Below are 23,146 nucleotides of genomic sequence, written 5' to 3' on the forward strand. Positions count from 1 at the left end.
CAGATAGATCAGAGATCTTAGCATTAGTTGAGAATGATATAAAGACTGAAAACTTATGGCCTGTTTACATGTATCGATTATCGCTCAAAATTCATTCAAACTAATGAATTTGAAATGTATTCATTCAGTATAAATGTGAAAAATTACTCACTATTCCCTTGCGTTGCTTATCACTGACTATCACTGGATCACTGGCTTCTTGCTAGGTGTAAACGCTTTCCGCCAAGTGCTTCACACAGAAGGGGAAGCACTAAGCAAGAAGACAGCAACAACCCAGCGATCCATCACTTAAGTCTGTCCGTTTAAACACTCTATACGAGCGCTGACGACCTTACTGGTGACTGTATAAAGGGGTTATAAGTAGAGATGAGCGAGCATACTTGTCCGAGCTTGATACTCGTTCGAGTATTAGGGTGTTCGAGAGGCTTGTTACTCGTAACGAGTACCACGCGATGTTCGGGTTACTTTCATTTTCTTTCCCTGAGAAATTTCTTCCCTGAGAAATCTTAAGGCCATAGAAATCGCAGATCGCACCTATGTGCGATCTGCGATTTCTGTTCTCTTCTCTATATGCGCTCAATGGGGCCGGCGGCAGCAGCGCCGACCCCATTGAGAACATATAGAAGACAAATCATTCTTCTCTGCCACAGCTGTAACAGCTGTGGCAGAGAAGAACGATGTTTGCCCATTGAATTCAATGGAGCCAGCAATACAGCAGGTTCCACTGAAAGCAATGGGCTGCCGGCGTGCGCGGGGATGAATTGTCGGGAAGGGCTTAAATATATAAGCCCTTCCCTGCAATTCATCCAGAAATGTGTTAAAATAAAAATATATACCGGCGTATAAGGCAACGGGGCGTATTAGACGACCCCCCAACCGTCACCTTATAACGCCGGCAATACAGTGGAGCAAAGAATAAAAATCATTACTTCTGACGTTCTGCGGCGCTGCTGCAGGCTATCGCTCCCTCCTGGTTCCCGGCAGAGCATTGATTTCTGTACGAAGGGCTTGAAATCCCCGCCTCCAGAAACACACGTGCCTTCAGCCAATCACAGCCAATGACAATGATGTCATTGAATGGCTGTGATTGGCTGTGTTTCTGGAGGCGGGGATTTCAAGCTCTGCGTCCAGAAAGCAATGCTCTGCCGTGGACCAGGAGGGAGCGACAGCCTGCAGGAGCGGCGCAGAACGTCAGAAGAAGTGAGTAATGATTTTTATTCTTTGCTCCACTGTATTGCCGGCGTATAAGGTGACAGTTGGGGGGTCATCTTATACGCCCCGTCGCCTTATACGCCGGTATATATTTTTATTGTAACACATTTCTGGATGAATTGCAGGGAAGGGCTTATATATTTAAGCCCTTCCCGACAATTCATCCTGCGATCGCCAGCAGCCCATTGCTTTCAGTGGAACCTGCTGTATTGCTGGATCCATTGAATTCAATGGGCAAACATCGTTCTTCTCTGCCACAGCTGTTACAGCTATGGCAGAGGAGAACGATCTTTACGCTGACAGTGCGGGGGGGGGGCCCACTCTTGCCGCTATTGTGGCTTAATAGTGGGACCTGTGAACTTGAGATGCAGCCCAACATGTAGCCCCTCGCCTGCCCTATCCGTTGCTGTGTCGTTCCCATCACTTTCTTGAATTGCCCAGATTTTCACAAACGAAAACCTTAGCGAGCATCGGCGATATACAAAAATGCTCGGGTCGCCCATTGACTTCAATGGGGTTCGTTACTCGAAACTTGAGCATTGCGAAAATTTCGTCCCGAGTAACGAGCACCCGAGCATTTTGATGCTTGCTCATCTCTAGTTATAAGGCATCTGTCCATCTTGTTAAGTGGCTCATCTCGGACACGTGCCCACGTCTCACTGGCGCGGCTTGATTACGTCATGGTGACTACTAAGAAACACTGATATTTATGTCTAGTAGTAGCTCTATGGAGCAGGGTGTGAACAGGATATGTGCCCAATGACGCTGCACGCTTCAGTCATGTGACCATGCTATACAGACGTGATGTGATTATGTCACGGTGGACGGGAGGAGACCCATACAGATTCCAGCCAGTAGGAGCCTTGCATAACACATCTCCATGGCGACATAGCCACAAGAGGAAGTGAAAGGTTGCTACAACGCTCCACCATAGCTACAAACTCCGCAGCATGTGTGTGCCATAATGACATCAATGAATGCAGGTGAATTTTATCATGTGATCTACTGTGATTGGTTAATGTGATATTAGACACACTATATATTTGTATGTTGTTCACTTGTTGTCCATACTTGACAAAGACTCTTGTAGTCGAAACGTCGTGTTTTTCTGTCTGGAAGGAAAGAAATAAAGAAACTTTATTGCTTTGCACCTTGATCTGCTGTTTCCACTACTTCATTAACATTTGTACTAAAGAGCGGCTTGGCTTGGATCCCAAACCCAGTGGGCGTGCAGGATACCTGTTCAAACCATATGGTACGCATATTGTGCTGCTGACAACTTTTTTGCCTTTGGATATTTCGTTGATCCTGATCAGCGTGCACATAAACGTCTGAACAGTTATGGAATCTGAAAACCCGGAAGGGGGTGCTCCGGGCACCTCCCAGACAGTCTGGTACTCCAATGCAGACCAAGCATGGATATTTGCAGGAATGACGTATGATGGTACTTTCCTGAATACTCCAACTACTGATGTTCTACGCCGCAAGTGGGAAGGAGCACGCCATACGAGACCCTCCAAACCAAGACGAGACGGCCATGGCACCAACGACGAGGGGGCTGTAAACATCACCGATCCCGCAAAAGGACCACAATCAATGATGACACGATCTACCAACAAGAGGCCATCTCCACAGGCGATAACATAAATACCATTGCACTATTTGCAATGGGGAGAGGTGGGACGCGGGCGGGGCTAATTACCGGACCTTAGCCCCGCCCCCGTCCTGCCTCCTCTCATTGCAAATAGTGCAGAGGGGCGGAGAGGAGGCAGGGAGGGGGCGGGAGCACACTTCCTGGCCCTGGCTCTTCCATCCTCCCCCCCTGCACCCAAGGACAACGTATATCGGCTTGGCGTGAAAACCGAGCCGATATACGTTCGTGTGAATGCACCCTAAGGGTGACTACCCACTACAGTTTTTTTTCACTGCGAAATTTGCAGCATTTTTTTTCCTGAAGGGGTCTATGGGACTTGTAATGTTAAAATCGCCATCGCGCAAAATCGCAATTTACCGTGAAATCGCGATTTTGCGTGATCACGATTCTAACATTACAAGTCCCATAGACCCCTGCAGAAAAAAAAAAGCCACGAATTTCGCAGTGAAAAAAAAATGTAGTGGGTAGTCACCCTTAGGCCTTAGTCAGACGGGCGATTTTTCGCGCGATTTGCGGATCGCATGACGGATGCGCATCCGCAAATCGCGTGACCGGTGCGCGCAAGTCGCCCGCAAATCGCCCGAAAATCTGCTCCTAGCCGTGTTTCATTAGAAACGGGCCGGAGCTGTCCAGCGCATTGGATTCAATGGAGACGGCAATACAGCCGTCTCCATTGAAAGCAATGCGCTGTGGGCGAGCCCGGGATGAATTGTCGGTAAGGGCTTAAATATATAAGCCCTTCCCTGCAATCCATCCTAAAATGTGTTAAAATAAAAAAAAAATTGTATACTCACCTTCTCCCGGCAGCCGGAGCTCCGCGTGGCCGTCCTGCAGTGGGTGTGAAGGGGGTGTGAGTCAGACCTGCCCCCTGATTGGCTCAGCGCTGAGCCAATCAGAGGCATGCCTCACTCACACCCATTCATGAATTCATGAATGGATGTGAGTCAGACCTGCCCCTGATTGGCTCAGCGCTGAGAGGCAGCAGTCACTCACCCATTCATGAATTCATGAATGGGTGTGTGAGTGAAACCTGCCTCTGATTGGTCAGGGCTGTGACCAGTCAGAGGCAGATCATTCAGCAGGCGGGGATTTTAAAGCCCCGCCGGCTGAATAGTGCCGAGAAGCAGTTCAGGAGAACTGACAGCGGCCGCGGCTGGACTCCGGCTGCAGCGGAAAGGTGAGTATACAATTTTTTTATTTTAACACATTTTAGAATGAATTGCAGGGAAGGGTTTATATATTTAAGCCCTTCCCGACAATTCACCCCGCGCACGCCGGCAGCCCATTGCTTTCAATGGAGCGGCTGTATTGCCGCTCCATTGAATTCAATGGGCAAACATCGTTCGTCTCCGCCACAGCTGTTACAGCTGTGGCAGAGAAGAATGATTTGTCTTCTATATGTTCTCAATGGGGTCAGCGCTGCTGCCACCGGCCCCGTTGAGCGCATATAGAGAAGAGAACAGGAATCGCAGATCGCAGATAGGTGCGATCTGCGATTTTTTGTTCTATAATTTATCGGACGAGCGCATAAAAAGCGCTCATGTGTCCGATACCATTGCAAAGCAATGGTTTTATAAAATCGCCGGACGCATGCGCAAATTGCGCGAAAAATCGCCCGTCTGACTAAGGCCTTAGGCTGGATTTACACGAACGTACATCGGCTCGGTTTTCACGCCGAGCCGATATACATCGTCCTCATCTGCAGGGGGGGGGGAAGGATGGAAGAGCCAGGAGCAGGAACTAAACTCCCGACCCCTTTCTGCCTCCTCTCCACCCCTCTGCACTTTTTGCAATAAAAAAAGGTGGGACGGGGGCGGGGCTAAGTTCCGAGAATTAGCCCCACCCTGTCCTGCCTCTCCCCATTGCAAGTAGTGCAGAGGGGCGGAGAGGAGGCAGAGAGGGGGCGGGAGCTCAGTTCCTGCTCCTGGCTCTTCCATCCTCACCCCCTGCAAATGAGGACGATGTATATCGGCTCGAGCCGATATACGTTCGTGTGAATGCAGCCTTAGACTGCAGTGTCTATATATACAGATATGTAGGAGCTGCAGAAGACAAAAGGTGCAACATTTTTAATTAAGTTCTATTGCATAAATGATTGTCTGCCCAAAATACATGAATTTAAGTAAAAAAACAAGTTTCAAAAAGGTGTCCACAGCCTGTAAATCTTCAGCTAAAGCTGATTTTGTCCATGCATACTTCAATAGATACAAAGTTTACTGAAATAAATCCATTCTAGGACATAATCTACACTACTGCAGGTAAGAATACTTTTTTCCAAACTTCAGAATTTTAGTTTGTTCTATCTTTTCATTGTTTTGATATGTTAAGGTCTAGAGATGAGCAAACCTACTCGGACACGTCCCTTTTTCGTCCGAGCGCCGCGATTTTCGAGTACTTCCGTACTTAGGTGAAAAGATTCGGGGGGGCGCCGTGGGTGAGTGGGGGGTTGCAGCGGGGAGTGGGGGGGCAGAGGGAGAGAGAGAGAGCTCTCCCCTGTTCCCCGCTGCTACCCCCCGCTCCACCACGCCTCCACCCGCCCCCGGGTGTACGGAAGTACTCGAAAATTACGGTGCTCGATCGAGTAATTACTTGAAACGAATATATTCGCTCATCTCTATTAAGGTCATATCCAGGGAGTAATAAAATATAACAGAACTTTCCTTTTTTTCAGTCTTCTGTCTAAGCTGGCTGCCATCAAATGTCACTCATAGTTTGTGCTCTTAGGCAATGAGATCTGCTGGTGACAGTGTAGCATGTAAAATGTCAGAGAGATTTACCGTGATTGCGAATGATCACTTTGTGGTTATGGATACTCAGTCTTCTAGTGAATAGTATGGTGATGGTGATAACTTCATTGCTGTGCTTTTACTATTGTCCTGATCTTCATTTAAATCAAGTTCATTAGATGTTTTTTACATTTCAGTCACGCAGTGTATCGCAATGGTGGACGGATAGGAAATTTAATGTCAGTAGATACATTTTTCTTCCGTACATTAGCTCATAGTTGGCATACTGTACATGAATGCACATGTTCATACCAAAATTTTAGCACGTCATTTATACGTTTGGCGCAACAATTAATCATGCCCTTTATATGTACAAAAGCAGTCAGAGTTCATAACCCAAACTACACTGGGGTTGGCTGTTTCTGTAATTCCCATTCACTAGAAGGAGCATGCACAAGCACCTATTCATTTGATCTCCGGTAGTGGATGCAATAGCTGGCAGCTAGTATTACAGGCAGATTTAGGGCAACTTCACACAAGCATATGTGCAAAAACGCTGGCTGCAGTGCAAGGTATTTGCGTATGAATAAGGTTTGATGAGGTTGCTTTGCGCGTGTCTGTGCATATTACTATACATTTTACGCAAACAGGGTCAGTTCAATGCACACGCGACACATCCTTTCCGTGGATTAAAAGGCTATTTAGCCTAATGAGGTCCAGATGTGTTCTTTTCCCTGTGTTTTTCATAGTGTTTCACACTCCCCTTAATGTATTTGTGCATCTCCCATAGACTTCTATGGGACCTTTGCTGCACAAAACACAGGAAGATAGAACAGGTCCTACTTTTTTTCGCACACGCAAAATGCGTTCCCAAAACATGCTCATGAGAGCGAACTCATTGAAATTAATGAGTTCTATTCTCTGTGTGTTGGGCACAAAATACCCACGCAAACACAGTCATGTGAAGCTGCCCTTAGGGTTAGCGGATATTTTTTTTTGGGTGAATACGTCATAAATATCATTCAGGAGAAACTCCTTTAACAGCTCCTGTGTCAATTAGACATGAGCAGCATCTGAAAGTAAAGTGAAAAACTTCCAGACAGTGTACTAAAAGCAAATGGAAACCATGAATAGGAAATATTGATGAGCGAACTTTTGGAAAGTTTGGATTGGCTGGTTCGCCAAACTTTTGTAAAATGTGTGACTGGATCCGAATGAGTTCAAACCAAACTGAAAAAGTTGACTAAAACCTCTCAGGCCGGGCTCACATGACCGTATGTTTACCACATATTACACTGGTTCTGTAAGCCCGTGTGATACACGGTAAGCCGCAGGCAATCAATTACATTGCCTTACCCTGTTGTGCTCACATTAGCTTCTGAGAATTAGCTCCGCCCCTGCCCCGCCTCTCCTCATTGAAAATAGTGCAGGGGGGAGGAGAGCGGGTGGAGAGGAGGCAGAGAGGAGGCGTGAGCTCAGAGCACTGCTCCCGGCTCTTCCAGCCTCCTGCAGAGAAAGACGCCGTATATCGGCCAGCGTGAATACCCGGCCGATATACGGTTATCTGAATGCACCCTTAGAGTCATAAAAGAGCTATATAACACTTTGAGAGTATTATACAGGGCTATTATGGCTCTCAGACAGTATTATACGCCAGTGTTTAGGGCTAGTGTTGCGCAAAATGAACCACTAGAAGTTTGTTTCAAGTAGAACTTTGATAAAAACTCGGTTCAGGTTCATGCCATACAAAACTTTTAGAAAAGTTCAACCTGAAACAAATTTCTACTGGTTCAGTTTGCTCTGCACTAATAGAAACACAAAGTATATAAGAAGGTCACATAACTTGTCAATATAACGAATCTTCAGCTACATAAGGCCTTTAATAACTGGTCAAATTGGAGCAATTTACCTTTTAAGGGGAAATATGACATGTTAGATTTACTATACAAGTTAGTAGAGCAGGAAAACATACATGCTAGATATTTTCTCAGGCTCTATTGCCAATCATTAGCACCAACTTTATCACATAAAACTACTAAGGGCATTGGCGATTAAAATATATTTTTAACTATTTGCTCATATCTGCTCATTAATACAGCACATATTAACACGGTGTATGTCAGGTGTTTGCATGTGTTACCGGAATAAATAAAAATCCAAGTAACTTCTAACTTAATTCTTTTTTTACTATATATTTTGCATAATTTAAGATGACATATTATTATATAAGTATCCGGATTACATGTGTTTGCCATTGTATGGGGTAAACATGGACACGTGCAAACTCTGCTTTGTCTCTTTGGGATTCATGAGCGTGATGACTTGGAAAAATATTTACAAGCTTTGAGCTACTCCAGTATATTGTTCTTGCAGTAATTTCATGATGAATATTCTAAAAACAGTCTAGTTTTGCCCACTGGGTATTAGATAGATGATTAACATAAACCATCAAACCACCATATGTAAATATTGTAAAATCCCCGGGGTGAAATTCTGTGCTGTGAAAGTCAAAACTGCTCTAGGAAATACTGCATTTGTGTTACTTTGTTTCTGACCAAAACAAAATTTGTTATGTTCTAATGGATTATGCAGTAACTCAATGTACTTGAAGGATGTGAGTGCTGTTGTTGAGCAGGGCACAAAGGTGAGGTGAGCATTCTTCAACTGTCCTGAGATCATTTGATTAACCTTCCTTTTCCTGCATCCAAAAGCTTTCAATGCAAACTGAATGTTTTATCATCACTATTAATACGGGCTTAGCTGACATTGTGTTCCAACAATATGTAAACATCAATCCTTTTCAAGTTTGGTAGTAGCAGGATAGTTCAGTCTTTGCACTGTCTTAAACACTCTGCAAACATCTATTTGTCAGCAATATTTACGGAGCAAAAGCCAAAATAATGCTTCTCAATATGTAAGATTTTAGTTTGCCTCAACTTCATGGTGCTGTATTACATTCTGATCCGGAATTCCTCATATTTTATTCATATAGCACCTCCATATTCTGCAGCATTGTACAGAGATTGTCATCTCTCACATCTGTCCCTTTCCACATTGAAATGCACAATCTAAATTCTAATTCAGCTTATCAGTATCTGTCTAGTATGTAAAGAGGAAACTGGAGTGCCTGGAGGAAACCCATGGAAACCCATGAGTAGAAAATAAAACTCCATGCAGATGTTACTTTTGTTTAGACTCGAATCAAGGACACCAAAACTGCACGGCAATAGTGCTAACTACTGAGCCCCCATATGAGATAATAATGGCTTAGTTGTATTCTCATTTTGTTGTTTTTGCCTTCCCCTTTTCAAGAGCCCTAATTGTGTTGTTCTTCTGTCGGTCAGACTCTGTGTTTTATATATATGTTGTAGGACTTTAAATGATGTCACCAGGGGGTGGAACATAAGAATTACTCACAAACATACATACAGACAAGTGGTCATCAGTAGTTAGATTAAGCAAACATATAGGTTTTGGCAAATGTTTGAACAGTACATGTTGGTAAAGTTTTGTCTCAAGTGTATTAATAAGCTGACTATGCTGTTCAATATACCTATATCCCAAAAATATATATCATGTATATTTTAGATCCCAGCTTTTTAACCCTTATGATGTCATGATCAGTAGCAATTGTAGCGTCACAAGAGAATGGGGGGCTTCCATTGCTTCCTGATCATCATCCCCATCAAGTTTCACTTCAAAATGGACCCATTAAAGTCGCAGTGACTGTATTTATAATAAAAACGATAGTGCTAATGTGGACAAAGCCTTATAATATAACTTCTATTACCTTGTTAAAAAGGGCTGCATATTTATCCAAACATACTGTATATTTATTTCCTAGGGCATACACAGAAATCACGGAACCTAATAGAAAAACTCAGAATTGGTCCTCCACACTAAAAGCTCTGCCAAATGGGTATTATTTATTACGTTCATGCTCACCAGTCTGTTTTTAAGAATAAAATTCTGTCTAATAATATATCCTTGTGAGGGTTAGAACTGTGTTGTTCAGACATAGAGCTCCAAATCACTACTTCACTAACACAGTCATGTCTTTAAATAATACAATTGTGACTGCCTACAGCCACCACTAGGAGGAGCTAAACTAACTGTATGTAGATTTACTGTTGAACACGTTAGGAGGATCTATAAAAAGCTGAATATAGTCAACTTTTCTAATGTTAGCAGCTGCAGGCAAACTTTATAACTGTGCAACAGGAAGCAATTCTGAGCATCCATAATCTTTCCCTTTCAGTACAAACCATTTGTGCCTAAGGTAATTCTCTGTCTTGAAAGTATAGCATAAAGCATCACATGATAAACTCTTAAAAGGTTTTCTGCTACATATACTAGGGGTTCCTCAATAACATACTACGTTCAAGCAAATTGCATAACCTGTAGCCAGATTTAAACCTGGAGTCAGAGTTTGCCAGTACTTTATCTATAGCTGAGCTCTTTACATCTCTAAAACTGTAGAGTGGGAGCGATAGCAAAAACAAAAGTAAGATTGCTTAGAGCTGAACGAACAAGAAACCACTGGTGTGATATGAGATAACTGACAACAATGGGAAATGGGCAGAAAGACTTACAGACTATGAAGCAGTTTTAATCATAATCCATTCTAAAAAATGAAACTGTAACTAATGTAGTTCTATGATCTACATATCAAACCATCGCAGTTCTTCTGACTTAAACAGTAACCCGTGAACTGTCGAACCAATATAAGTTTCAAATTGATTCAGGATTCCATCTTATGTCCTTCAAATTTTTTCCCAATTCCCTTAAAAAAATTAATAAAAGGTATACCATATATTATGTGGACCCAAAATAATACCATTAAGAAATACAACTTTTCACGCAAAATACAAGCTATGTCAATGAAAAACTAAAAACGTTCTGCCTCCAGGAATGCAATGATGAAAAAAACTGAAAAACTGCTTAGTCATTAACATAGTAGCATAGTAACAGAACTTGTGGGACTGATAATATGTAAATATTTGGATCTTAATTTCTTGGCTGTACATGAAAAGAATATTTGAAGTAAATAAAATGTAAGCACTGTGCTAGAAGCATATGTTGTGGGGTGATTCCCCGCAAGCCTGGGTAGGCCCTGTATGGCAGTTTGCAAAACATATGTTTCTTAAAGACTTTGACAAATGGAAAGCACTCATCCTGGCAGTTTATCCAGAGCATTTTCTCTCCAGCAGAGTCTTGATGTTGGGAAGAAAGAACAACACAGACTAGATTAAGGCTTTCTGGCGTAAAAAAAAATTCAACCCTTTCCAAATGTCTATTTTATTGCAGGTGCAAAGGTGAGAAGCATATTTAACCCATTTAGGACCAAGCGCCTGGTCCCGGGCTTAAAGCCCAGCCGTATGTAAAATCACGGTGGGGATTTAAGCTTCCTGCTTCTGCAATCAATCAGAGGGCAAGACCGCTTGTCAGCTGTTAGTAATAGCTGAGGAGAAGGGAGGAGGTTTTTTTTTAACCCTTTCTGCCTTCTCCTATCTCGGGTATACAGCGTGTGCTAAAAAGTGAAAGTGGAAGTGCAACTTCCACAATGAGAGCCCAGGGGTCACATGACCGCTGTGATTCCCTACTATAGAAAAGCTGCAGGGTTGTACTAGATCCTGACCAGCTCTGCCAGTGACTAATGTCACTACAGGGGATGCTTTTCCCTGTAACTGGGGCTCGTATTGCTGCCCCAGCTACAGTGGAAAAATGTCAAATGAAAAAAACAGGTGAATGTTCCCCCTTAGGTCTTATATGACATCATGGGGGACATAGATAGTAAAAAAACATAATTACATGCACAAGTAAAACAAAATTACAGAATAAAACAGCAATATATACGTAAGAAAGAAAATAACCCAAAGCCAACGCCAACCAAAACCATCACTATAAGCGCCTTGTAATCCAAGACCATACATATTATATATCAAAAGTCCGAAACAAAATGAGGAACCTGTTCCCATACTTTATTTTAGCGTAAATATACTAATTTAAAAAAATTACTAGAAATTAGAGATGAGCGAACCTACTCGTTTCGAGTAATTACTCGATCGAGCACCGCGATTTTCGAGTACTTCAGTACTCGGGTGAAAAGATTCGGGGGGCGCCGGGGGGGCGGGGAGAGGCGTGGCGGCGCGGGGGGTAGCAGCGGGGAACAGGGGGGGGCCCTCTCTCCCTCTCCCCCCACTCCCCGCTGCAACCCCCCACTCACCCATGGCGCCCCCCGAATCTTTTCGCCCGAGTACGGAAGTACTCGAAAATCGTGGTACTCGGGCGAAAAAGGGGCGTGGCTGAGTAGGCTCGCTCATCTCTACTAGAAATGTTAAAAAATTATTTATTTTAGCTTTTTACCACCAATAAAAATAAAAAACGGAAAAAAAAGTCAGTGAAAAAGATATAAAAAGAATTGCCCTATGTGTCATGGAAAAAAACGCAGCAAAAATAATTTTGGTAGCTAAAGGAAAAACAATAGGGCTGTAAAACCATCACATGGATAAAATCCCTAAAAAGTGTCTGGTCCTTAAGGTACAAAACAGCCTGGTCCTTAAGGGGTTAATCAGATAAGACAAATGGCTGCATTAACATTGTAAAAATCCTAAAAGAACTCATTTATTTCATGAAATGGGCAGAACTGTACTTCAATGCCACAGACATAAGTTTACATCCTGGGCGCATTGTACTTAGTGCAACAGTGTGTAATCTTATGTCCTGCAGATGGTGCAGGCTCAGAAGCTGAGCTCTCACCATTTGCAGCTGGCCTCACGCTGCAACAGCAAGGATAGTGGAGAACATGGATCTCCGGTGTTAGCCTCTTAAATGCCATGATCAGTGTAGATTGTAGTATGTATAGGATTCACAGTAGAAGCATGCTCTCTCTGTGACAGCATTGACCCTTTGCTATGTAATCTTAAAGGGCCGATGGGTTGCCATGGCAAATGAATGCCAAACAGTGGCATCTGGGTCTTCAATGGCCTGTTATTGCTACTGTAAGCAACAATGCATTGCAGTATAGAAGTACTGTAATGCATTATCATAGCAATCAATGAAAATAGTTTAAAAAAGTGTAAAAAAAATTGTACCTTATAACCAATACCTCCTCCTTTGTCAGAAAAATACAACAACAAATATTTGGCATCATCATATTCAAAATTACCTGTACAATAAATTGAACACACTATTTATCTTTCATGGCAAAAACTGTAAAAAAAAGAAAACTAAAAAATGCAGTCAAAATGCTTATATTATTTATTTCACCTTGCAAATAAGCAGTAAACATTATCAAAAAAGCAGAATTTACTCAATGTGGTACCAATGAAAACTACAATTCGCCACACAAAAAACAAGCCCTCACAGAGCTCGGTCCATGGAAAAATAAAAAACTTATGGATCTTTGAATACAGCTATACAAAAAAAATAATTCCAAAAAAGTTTTTTTTGTGCAAAAGTGTAATAACCTTTAAAAAATTACATAATTTTGGTATCTTTGTAATCATACCAACCCGTAGAAAAAAATTGTATCATGTCATTATGGGTAACTTCAGACGACCATATATCGGCCGGGTGCCGATATACAGTGTCCCTCTCTGCAGGGAGAGGAGGCTGGAAGAGGCGGGAGCAGTGCACTGAGCTCCTGCCCCTCGCCACTATTTGCAATGGGAGGATCGGGGCGGGGCTAAGTTCTGGAACATAGCCCCGCCCCCTCCTGCTGAGAGGGACGCCGTATATCGGCACCCGGCCGATATGCGGAAGTCTAAAGGCGCCCTTATGTTGTATGATTAGTGCTGAAAAAAAAGAATGAAGAACTGAAATGTTTTGCTCTCTGCTCTCAAAGAAAATGAATACAACGTTTACAATATATAAGATGTACCTAAAAATACTACTTATAAAAAACTACAGTTTACCATGCCAAAAACAAGCCCTCAAAAGGCCATTGTTGAAGGAAAAATAAAGAAGCTATCGCTTTTAAGATGAAAGTCCCCCAAAGATCATTGCATACTATGGGCAAAAATACCATGTTGTTAACGGGTTAAGTCAAAGTTTATTTTATTTTAGTGTCTGAATTATTTTCTATACTGTATATTTATTTAGTTTTGGGATAGTATTAGTACATATGTACAGCTTCACTATACCAAGCAAGAACAGATGTTTTTCTAGCATCTAACAGACAGGCAGGACATAAAATAATGTCTTGCAAATTCACGTTTGTAGCCTTGCTGAAGCAGTTTTGTGATGTGCAGCATTATGTAGCTATTCATTCATATGTACGGAAATAGGTAGCTGCTTCTCTTGAATATGAAATACATTTGTTTATTAGCTAACATACACATTCCTACGTAACTAATGTACTTTTATAAATACTTTCATAAGTCACTATTTTTACGTACATAACATACTGTAGTAATGTGTAGCCTGTGTACTGGGCTGTCAGTCATTAATGAGCAGTTTATAAACAATGTTGCCTGTTAGATGTATCAAGAAAGCAGATCATTTAAAACTTGACACATTTTGCTAAGGCAAACAATTCTGTAATGTGGCAACTATACTGTTTTGAATGCAGAACAATTTCAATTGTGACTAACCTAAAGGAAGATGCTAGTGCTATATTTAAATGGACACTAACTGTTCACACAACTTAGCTCACTCATCTAACAGCCTTTGTGTGTATTATCAATCTTTTAAAATACTTGCATTATTGTTTTTCTTTGTTTTACCACTGAAAATTAAGTTTGAGGTGCATACCACTGGGGGTCTCCCTTTCAGCACCTTTTCAAACCACTGCCTGTCATTAGACATTTGGCTTCTCTTGTTATAGGGAAATTGAGACACTTAGTTACTGCATACAACAGAAGAGCAGGCATTTAGATGATGTCTTGCAACTGTTTGGAACAGGGCTATACTAGGTAGCATGGGAAATGTGGGAGAGGTAGTCCTGGCCAGTACAGTGCTGGCAGAAAGACTGCTTAGTCTGCCCCCAACCTGTAAGTAGATTGGAAACAGCAGGCCAACAGAAAATAGCAACATCTACATGTAAAGCTGAATTGATAGGGCTTAGGGTGGCTTCACACGAGCGTGTGTTTGTGTGTACATAGGTGCGTACATATGTGTGCACACATGTGTGCAAACTAGTGTAAAAAATTTTAAAAAACACATGCTCACCTTTCTTCAGCTGCGTCCTCTCTGCTCTGTTCCCGGATCTGCAATGCAGTTCTTTGAGTAGGCGGGGAATTAAAATCCCCACCTGCTGAAAGAGCTGCTTCTGATTGGCTGAGGCGCTCAGCCAATCACAGGCAGCGCTCGCTGAATGAATGACAGGTGAGAGCTGCCTGTGATTGGCTGAGCGCCTCTGAATTGAAGAACCAGGGACAGTGCAGAGAGGACGCGGCTGAGCCACGGCAGCTGAAGGAAGGTGAGTATATGTTTTTTTTTATTTTTTAAACTACTTTGCCTTGTTTTTCAGCCACCCTTAAACTGAGTACACACAGCAGCAAAGCAGTGGACAATGGAGACTTAGGCTGCTTTTGATATTTTTTTGAAAACTCATGTGCGCTTTAACAATAATAATAACCTTGTTATCAAACATTTAACTAAAATGGAAAAGATTGAGATATGCAGAAAGGATACATAAAACCATTTTTCTGTGACCTTCCAAATGCATTTTCATTTATCTGTAGTTAGAGATTGTACAATTGATCAGCTGGGTTTGAGATTTGCAATGAATCAGAATGATAAACTTTTTGGATAAACGAATAATAGAATTTTCAAGCATTTACTGAACTCTATTATTGGTAAACACAGTCCAAATCATAATTCAAGGCAATAGTTAAGTACTAGAGATCCACCACATACAGTATAGCATTGAGACCAGTAGCTATGATATTAAAATATATTTAGCATTTTAAAAAATCACAATAGTTCCTTAGCAACCACACTGAATGGCCACTTTATTACAGACAGTAAGGCTTTCATGATTGGAGCTTCCCTATATAGAAAGTGAGCAAGGTTTTCTGTGGAACAGTTTCAGTTTGAGTCCACTATAGAATGGAAAAAATGAGCAATCTGAACAATTTTGAACAAGTCTTGGTCGTTGTTGCTACACTAGATGGAGCCAGTGTTTCAAATACTGCCAACTTTGTGGGGTTTTCTCACACAAAAATTAAGAGTATATAAACAATGGTGTGCTCAAGGATAAGCATACAGTGAGATGAGTTTCTGTGGACGTAAGCAACTTGTAGATGAATGGGGTCATAGGAGGATCTCAAGAATTGTTCTGGCAAAGAGGTTTCTGACATAACCGGGTCCCCTGATACCTATGAATGAATGAATGAATGAATGAATGAAACAACCAATTGCTGTGCTTCTGAAGGCAAAGGAGGTCCAATGTGCTACTAAATAAGTGTCTCTAATAAAGTGACCATTCAGTGTATATCTTGCAGCAGGCAAAATGTTTCTATGTAACCTTCATTATATCTAGTCCTTGCATCATGTCTTTAGTACATTTATTTTTATGACTTTTTTTTACCATGCATTCTCATTGGAAAAGTACTTATTGGTTTGGTTTCACCTCCTATTTTATTTTAGTTGCCTGATAACATATACAGCTTTACAAGTCAATCAGATGTCTTCTCTGTCTGCCCTTACAGCATGCAATTGCACAAAAAAAAAAGAAAGAGAAGCTGCAGCTGTAACCCCTCCTTTCCCTGTTGTGTACTGCAGACAGATGTTCTTGATAGCTGAGCATTTAGAAAGAGCCTGCAGGAAGGGATAGAGGAATGATAGGCTGTTAGAAGATGAGGGCTCAATCAGAAGAGATCTAGCTGAAATGAATACAAAGATCAACAACACCATTGATGAATTAGGGGACAGAGTAGACCACCTTGAGAACAAGACGGGAGAGATTACCAGCTTACACAACGAGCTTATTGACGCTCATTATAAGCTGGAAGAGGAATTTGAATCCCTAAAAAACATGGCGGACCTTGAAGACCGCAACTGCCGAAATAATATAAAGTTCAGGGGAATAGCCGAATCCGTTAAAACAGAAAAACTAAATCGATATGTCCAAGACCTTATTTGAGTTCTCCTGCCGGACTCTAAGATAGAAGAACGTATATTGGACAGAATTCATTGGCTTTCTAAGCCAAAAAGCGTCCCTGAAAATGCACCTAGAGACGTAATAGCAAGGGTGCACTTTTATCACATTAAAGAAAATTTGAAGAAGGCAGCCAGGAACCTTAAAGACCTACCTCCCCCTTTCGGAAATATTAAGCTATACTCTGATTTCTCTCAGGCCATGATGGCAGCGCCTCTGAGAGAAAACAATATCTGCTATAGACGAGGTTTCCCCACCAAGCTCTACATCAATAGAGAAGGCACCGTCAACATTATAGTAAATCTACAAAAAAGAGAAAATTGGCCTCCTTAAAAAGACAATGGAGGAACTGAAATCTCTTGAACAATCCATCCAATCCTTCACCAACCTTATCTAACGAACTTAGAGTAGTCAGACTTAAGGTCTGCAATATTTTGATAGACAACCACGAGAAAAACTTAAAATCTATTAAAACAACTTATTATACCGCCAACAATAAAAACACTAAATGGATGGCCAATAAAGTTAAACAAAAAAGAACTAAGGCTAAAATCCCCTTCATAATCAATCCAATTACCAAAAATAAAATATCTAACTCCATAGCTATAGCTGAGGAATTTAGGAAATTTTACGAAGCACTATATAACCTCAACAAGGATCCATCTGTAGCCCAACCTACAGAAGTGGCCATAAATAACTTCCTATCCTCCTTACAACTCCCCAAGTTGACAGATATGCAATTGGGAAAATTAAACTCACTATCTCTACCCAAGAGATACTCCAAATCATCAACACAGCCAAGAAGGACAAGGCCCCCGGCCCGGATGGTTTTTTGGTTGAATACTTCAAGTTATACCAGTTATATCTAGTTATACTAGACCATCTAGTAGCTCACATGAGAAACCTATTTAATAAAGCAGTGTCGAGCGGCTCATTACCTCCTGAAATGCTTCAAGCAAATATTGTTTCAGTAACTAAACCAGGTATAGAACCCTCATCCCCTGCGAACTTTAGATCTATATCACTTTTAAATAATGATACAAAGATCTACACAAAAATTATCTCCCTGAGGCTATTGGAGGTCATTCCAGATCTAATCTATAGCGACCAAGTTGGTTTTGTTAAGGGTAGACAGGTGTTGGATGCGACAAGACGACTACAGGATATTGTGGGTGAAGTTGAGAGCTCTCAAATGCCTTCTCTGCTCCTCACTTTGGATGCAGAGAAGGCATTCGACAGAATACACTGGGGCTACGCTTTCTCAGTGCTTGAAAAACTAGGATTTAAGGGCAATATTATGTTAGCCATTCAAGCTTTATATAGGGCACCTTCGGCTCGAGTTCTCAGTAATGGAGTAATCTCCAAATCATTTGATATTAGTAACGGAACCAGACAGGGCTGTCCCCTTTCGCCCACGTTATTTATTCTCACAATGGAACCGTTAGCGGAAGCAATACGAATGTACAGCAAAATTAAAGGAATGCCTTTAGCAGGTAGACCACATAAAATTGGATTATTTGCAGATCACATTGTAGTAATGATGTCTTTCACTTTAGACTCACTTAGAGTGGCCTCAGATCTCCTGAATCGATTTGGGACAATTTCCTTTTATAAAGTTAATCCAACAAAGTCAAAATTATTACCAATTAACTTACATCCTGGATACTAAGAATTGATAAAGGTAGAATTTCCATTTGAATGGGACCCCTTGGGCATGCAATATTTGAGCACCACAATCAATTTACCACTAAATAGCATAATGGACCATAACATAGCTTTGTTAACGGAAAGCATTCAACAAGACTTGACTAACTTCGATAAAGTAGAGCTTTCCTCGCTTGAAGGGATTGTCATTTATAAAATGATGGTCCTACCTAAAATTTTATACATCTTTAGAATATTAGCCGTAAAATTCAACCCTAAACTGCTGAGAAATCTGCAAAACCAGCTTATGTCCTTTATTTGGAACAACAAGAGACCAAGAGTGGCCGCAGCCATCTTGTAAAGACCTAGAAAGTTGGGTGGATTGGGTGTGCCTAACCTGGTTGCCTATTATGAAGCAAACGCCATCTCCCAATTGAGACCATGGAGAGTTTCTTGGGAAGGAATAAGCTGGCCCACTATTGAGCAAAGTTCCTTGGGTAACAAATCCCTTAGAAATCTCTTACTAGCCACGAGCATTAACATAGAAATAGGCCCTATGAGAAACCCAATAGTCCAAAACTCTATGAAAACATGGAAGCTTCTATTACATATCACAAAAACCACCTCCCCAGAGCGGAGATACCCCTCCCATTGGAGATTATTGAATTTTGTATAAATAATCTCAACACAAAGAACTGGAGAATAAGAGGCATCAAGATGGTTTCAGACCTAGCTGATGGAACCAAAATAAAATCTTTTCACTGCCTTCAGGAGGAATATGGGCTCCAAAGTGGAGACTTCCTCTTATATTCCCAAATTAGAAGTAGCTGGCCTATTGTTGCATCAGGAGTGACCTCCTTGCCTACTGTCCTGGTTAAATTCCTTTTCAACTCCTCCCCTTATAAACTTCCTTTGAAGGATATCTATGAGCTTTTTTGCGGTGGGGGAAACTCCACACAAAGCCCCCCCAAAAAGGCGCATCTCCTCAATTGGGAGAGAGAGTTGGGAAGATCATTCCCACTATCTCAGTGGATCGAAGCCCATAAATGGGCAAACGAAGCATCAATATGCGATTCTCTAGTGGAGGTCCACTATAAGACACTTACCTGTTGGTATAGATCTCCGGTGAGATTAGCAGATTTTTTTCCCCTGAAGTCTCCGATAGATGTTGGGGAGGATGTGGAAAGAGGCTCCCTGCTACATTTATTCTGGAGCTGCCAAAACATTAGCTCTACTTGGCAGGAATTCTTTAGTCTCATAAAAAAAACATAACTGGAGTGAGGATACCTTTTTCTCTGGAGTTAGCAATCCTATTATTAGGTATAGAGAACATTCCTTGGAGTTTTAGAAAGTTTATCGCCCATGGACTTCAGGCCATAAAACTTTTGATAGCAAGAAACTGGAAATCCCAATATACCTCTTCCCTGACAGATATAACCCAGTTGTTTTCGGAACATATGGCCATGGAAAGGATTTTCGCCTTCAGGCAAGATAGAGTTACCAGATTTAAAGAAGAGTGGGCCCTCTGGATGGACTATTTTCAATTAGACCACACGAATATTAGATTAGACCCTTAAAAAAGAATAATTTTAACCTTGTTTCACGTATACTGCGGCACACAGCAAGACGTGGAGCTGTTGTAGTTTAAACTGGTGAATTATAATGCTAATTCTATTTTCTCTCCCTCCTGTTCCCCTCCCTCCCCCTACTAATTCCCTCCTCTCCCCCCCTACCCCCCCCCCCCCTTCCCCTCTCAGAAGTTACAAATTTAACTTGTTACTAACAGGCAAAATTTTGTAATCCTGTGCATATCTCTAAATGAGAAGATTATTAATATCTGTACTGTAATTGTGAATGATTTTGTATGCATTAGTCTATTATGCTTAACTTCAATAAAAAAGAATTAAACAATAAATTTTTTTAAAAGCAAGCCAGGTCTTCATTGCTCACTGCTTTGCTGCTGTTTGCACTCAGTTTAAGCTCTAGCTATTTAATTTTCCTTGTAGGTTTTACTGTTTTTCTGCTTCCCTGCTCTTTACAATCCACTTAATAGTTGGATGTTTCCCAAGCTATCCATTCTGCCCGTAAAGTATGTCCTCTCCCACACTTCCCATGCTGCCTTGCATAGTCCCGCTCCAATCAGATGCAAGAGATCATCTGAATGCCCACCCCTCTGTTGCATGTAGTAACTAGCAATGTCCCCATGCCCTTGTTACTAGAAAATCCAAATGACATGCAGTGGGTTGCAAAAGTGCTGGAAGGGAGACTCCTAGTGACAGGCACTTGAAACTTGTTTTCTGGTGGTAAAACAAAAAAATAATGCAAGTATATTCTAAGATTGATGATATACATATAGGCTGTTAGATTAGCAGAAATTGTGTGAAAGATTAGTGTCCATTCAAGGTTCAGTCTCTGTTACAGGTAGTGTTCAGCAAACAGTACCAGTAGAACCCTGTCTTGAGTTGAATTTTGCTAAAAGTTCAGATTGACATGAATTCGAAAACTTTTTAACAAAGTTCTACCTAAAACAGGTTTCTACTGGTTTGTTTCACACAACACAAGTTCTAAAGACTGGGCTTTCATGTCTCTTAGACAGTGTTATACACCAATTCAGGGATTTGGGTTAACTTCTGGTTTGGTTTAAACTAATTTGGACTGAACCAAACTTTACAAAAGTTCGGAGAAGCAGCTCAGCTGAACTTGTCAAAAGTTTGCTCATAACTAATTATAGGTTCCACATAATACAAACTTTGTACTAAAATTTGAGACTTAGTTTTTTATCAGGCTGAAAAAAAGAGCATAGAATCATTGCTCACAGAAACCTTTTCAGAGTGCGGAGAAGATGTGTACCCTTAAATGTGTATAGCCAATCTGATTCTCGTGCAGTAGGGACCTGAATGCACATACAACACTATTACCCACCAGTTGGGTGAGTCCATTGCAGTGAGGATACTTTATCCTGTTATAATAAATTACAAAGTTTTGTATAATATCGGAATATGTCGGTGCTATACAAATAAATATTATTATAGTAACTAACTACTGTTGTATACTGAAAAAAATATTTAACACTTTGTATGCATAATTCCATAGAAGATAAGATGGGACAGGGCAGCGTTGAATAATAACTGTGCTCTTCGTGTAAGGTTCGTTAATGGTAACATGAGTTAAGCATTGTGTGCCACATTAAAGCATAATGCAGCTATTTTCAAAATTTTGTGAACACTGGTCTCTACAACATTTGTAAAGAAATAATACATAATACATTTACATTTAATGTGACTCATGAGGCAAACTGATGAAAATGTTACTTTGTTGTAAAATAAAAATATGATTAATAGAGATTTTAATAGCAATATTAGAATAAGAAGTAATCCGTAGATAACTTTAAAAATGAATAAGTGGTGGTTTTCTTTCAGAATTCTACATCACAGCACATATAAACAGCTTAACTGCAGTTTAACTTTACAGAACTATGGCATCCCCAGGGAGCTATTGCCTGTAGGGGGTGCTGTGATTCAAGAACAAGCTTCATATTGAACCCCTATTTAAAATGCTTGTCATGCAGGTTCATGCACCTCCTGTTATCAACTTTAGGATATAATAAAGTTTGCATATTCTCTTTCCCAGGTATATTGCCTGAGGTTGTTTAAAACGCAGAGCAAATAACAGAACATGTTGTACAGAATAGTTTAACAGCAAAGAATATATTGCCATACTTAGAGTTTGAGTTGAATAAAACTAAATGCTGGAGAAATAATGAATAGAAAAAGTGAAACCAGCTCACCCACACTGGACACTATCCTGGACTCTAAGTAACATGGTGTGGGGAAGGAAGCTGCCTTAACCATGGATAGATCCAATTCCAAAAAACTCAGATGAAGTCAGAAAAATGAAATTTTTATTAAAGCACCCTTAAAAACATCCTCATAAAAGCCGATGGGAAAAGGTATGATTTTTACATGTTTCAAGCCTCACAAACTGTACACTTCCTCATAATGTCATTCCCAACCTCATACCTCTGGTTAAAAGCAAACCACTTCTACACATACAATGCACATGCATACACTATACAATCAAGGGTTACAGTCACGGAGGGCATCCAAAATAATGTAGAACGGGAATTACGTCATTTGCATGATTTTGAGCACAATAGACACTATAACTTGTCCAGAAAAGAACGAACAGCTATACAAGAGTTACCAGACAACAACTTTATTATTATCTGCTCTGCAAACAAGGCTGGATTGATTGCTATTCCGGATCAGGACTTGTATACACTGCAGGTTCACAATATGTTGAATGATACTTCTACGTATTGGCGCTTAAGGGGAGACCCCACACTGGTAGTTCAGTGTAAACTTTGGGTCCTACCAGAGGAAAGACTGAATATGGGTTTTATAATACAGAAACAAATTCTTTTAGTTGAATGTCCACTTGTTCCCATTTTTTATGCATTAAAGAAATTCTATAAGACCCAATTCTTTCCTCTACTGAAGCCCATAGTTTGCGGAGTGGGGTCTCTCCTTGAGAGATTATCAATGTGGTTGGACGGTTTTCTGCAACGTATAGTAAGGAAGCTACCTGGATTTATTAGGAACTCCTTTGATGTTCTTAACAGTTTGCAGAACATAACATGGCAGCATAATTATGTATGTGGGTTACTTGTGATATTTCAGCGTTGTATACGTCAATACCCCATGACAGGGCATGGTCTGATCTGTCACATCGCTTAAACACATATACCACATTTTCAGAGGAATTTAAAAAATATATTATTTCTGTCACCTCTTTTTTGTTACAAAA

The sequence above is a fragment of the Eleutherodactylus coqui genome, chromosome 2, assembly GCF_035609145.1.
Source record: "Eleutherodactylus coqui strain aEleCoq1 chromosome 2, aEleCoq1.hap1, whole genome shotgun sequence".
NCBI lineage: Eukaryota > Metazoa > Chordata > Amphibia > Anura > Eleutherodactylidae > Eleutherodactylus > Eleutherodactylus coqui.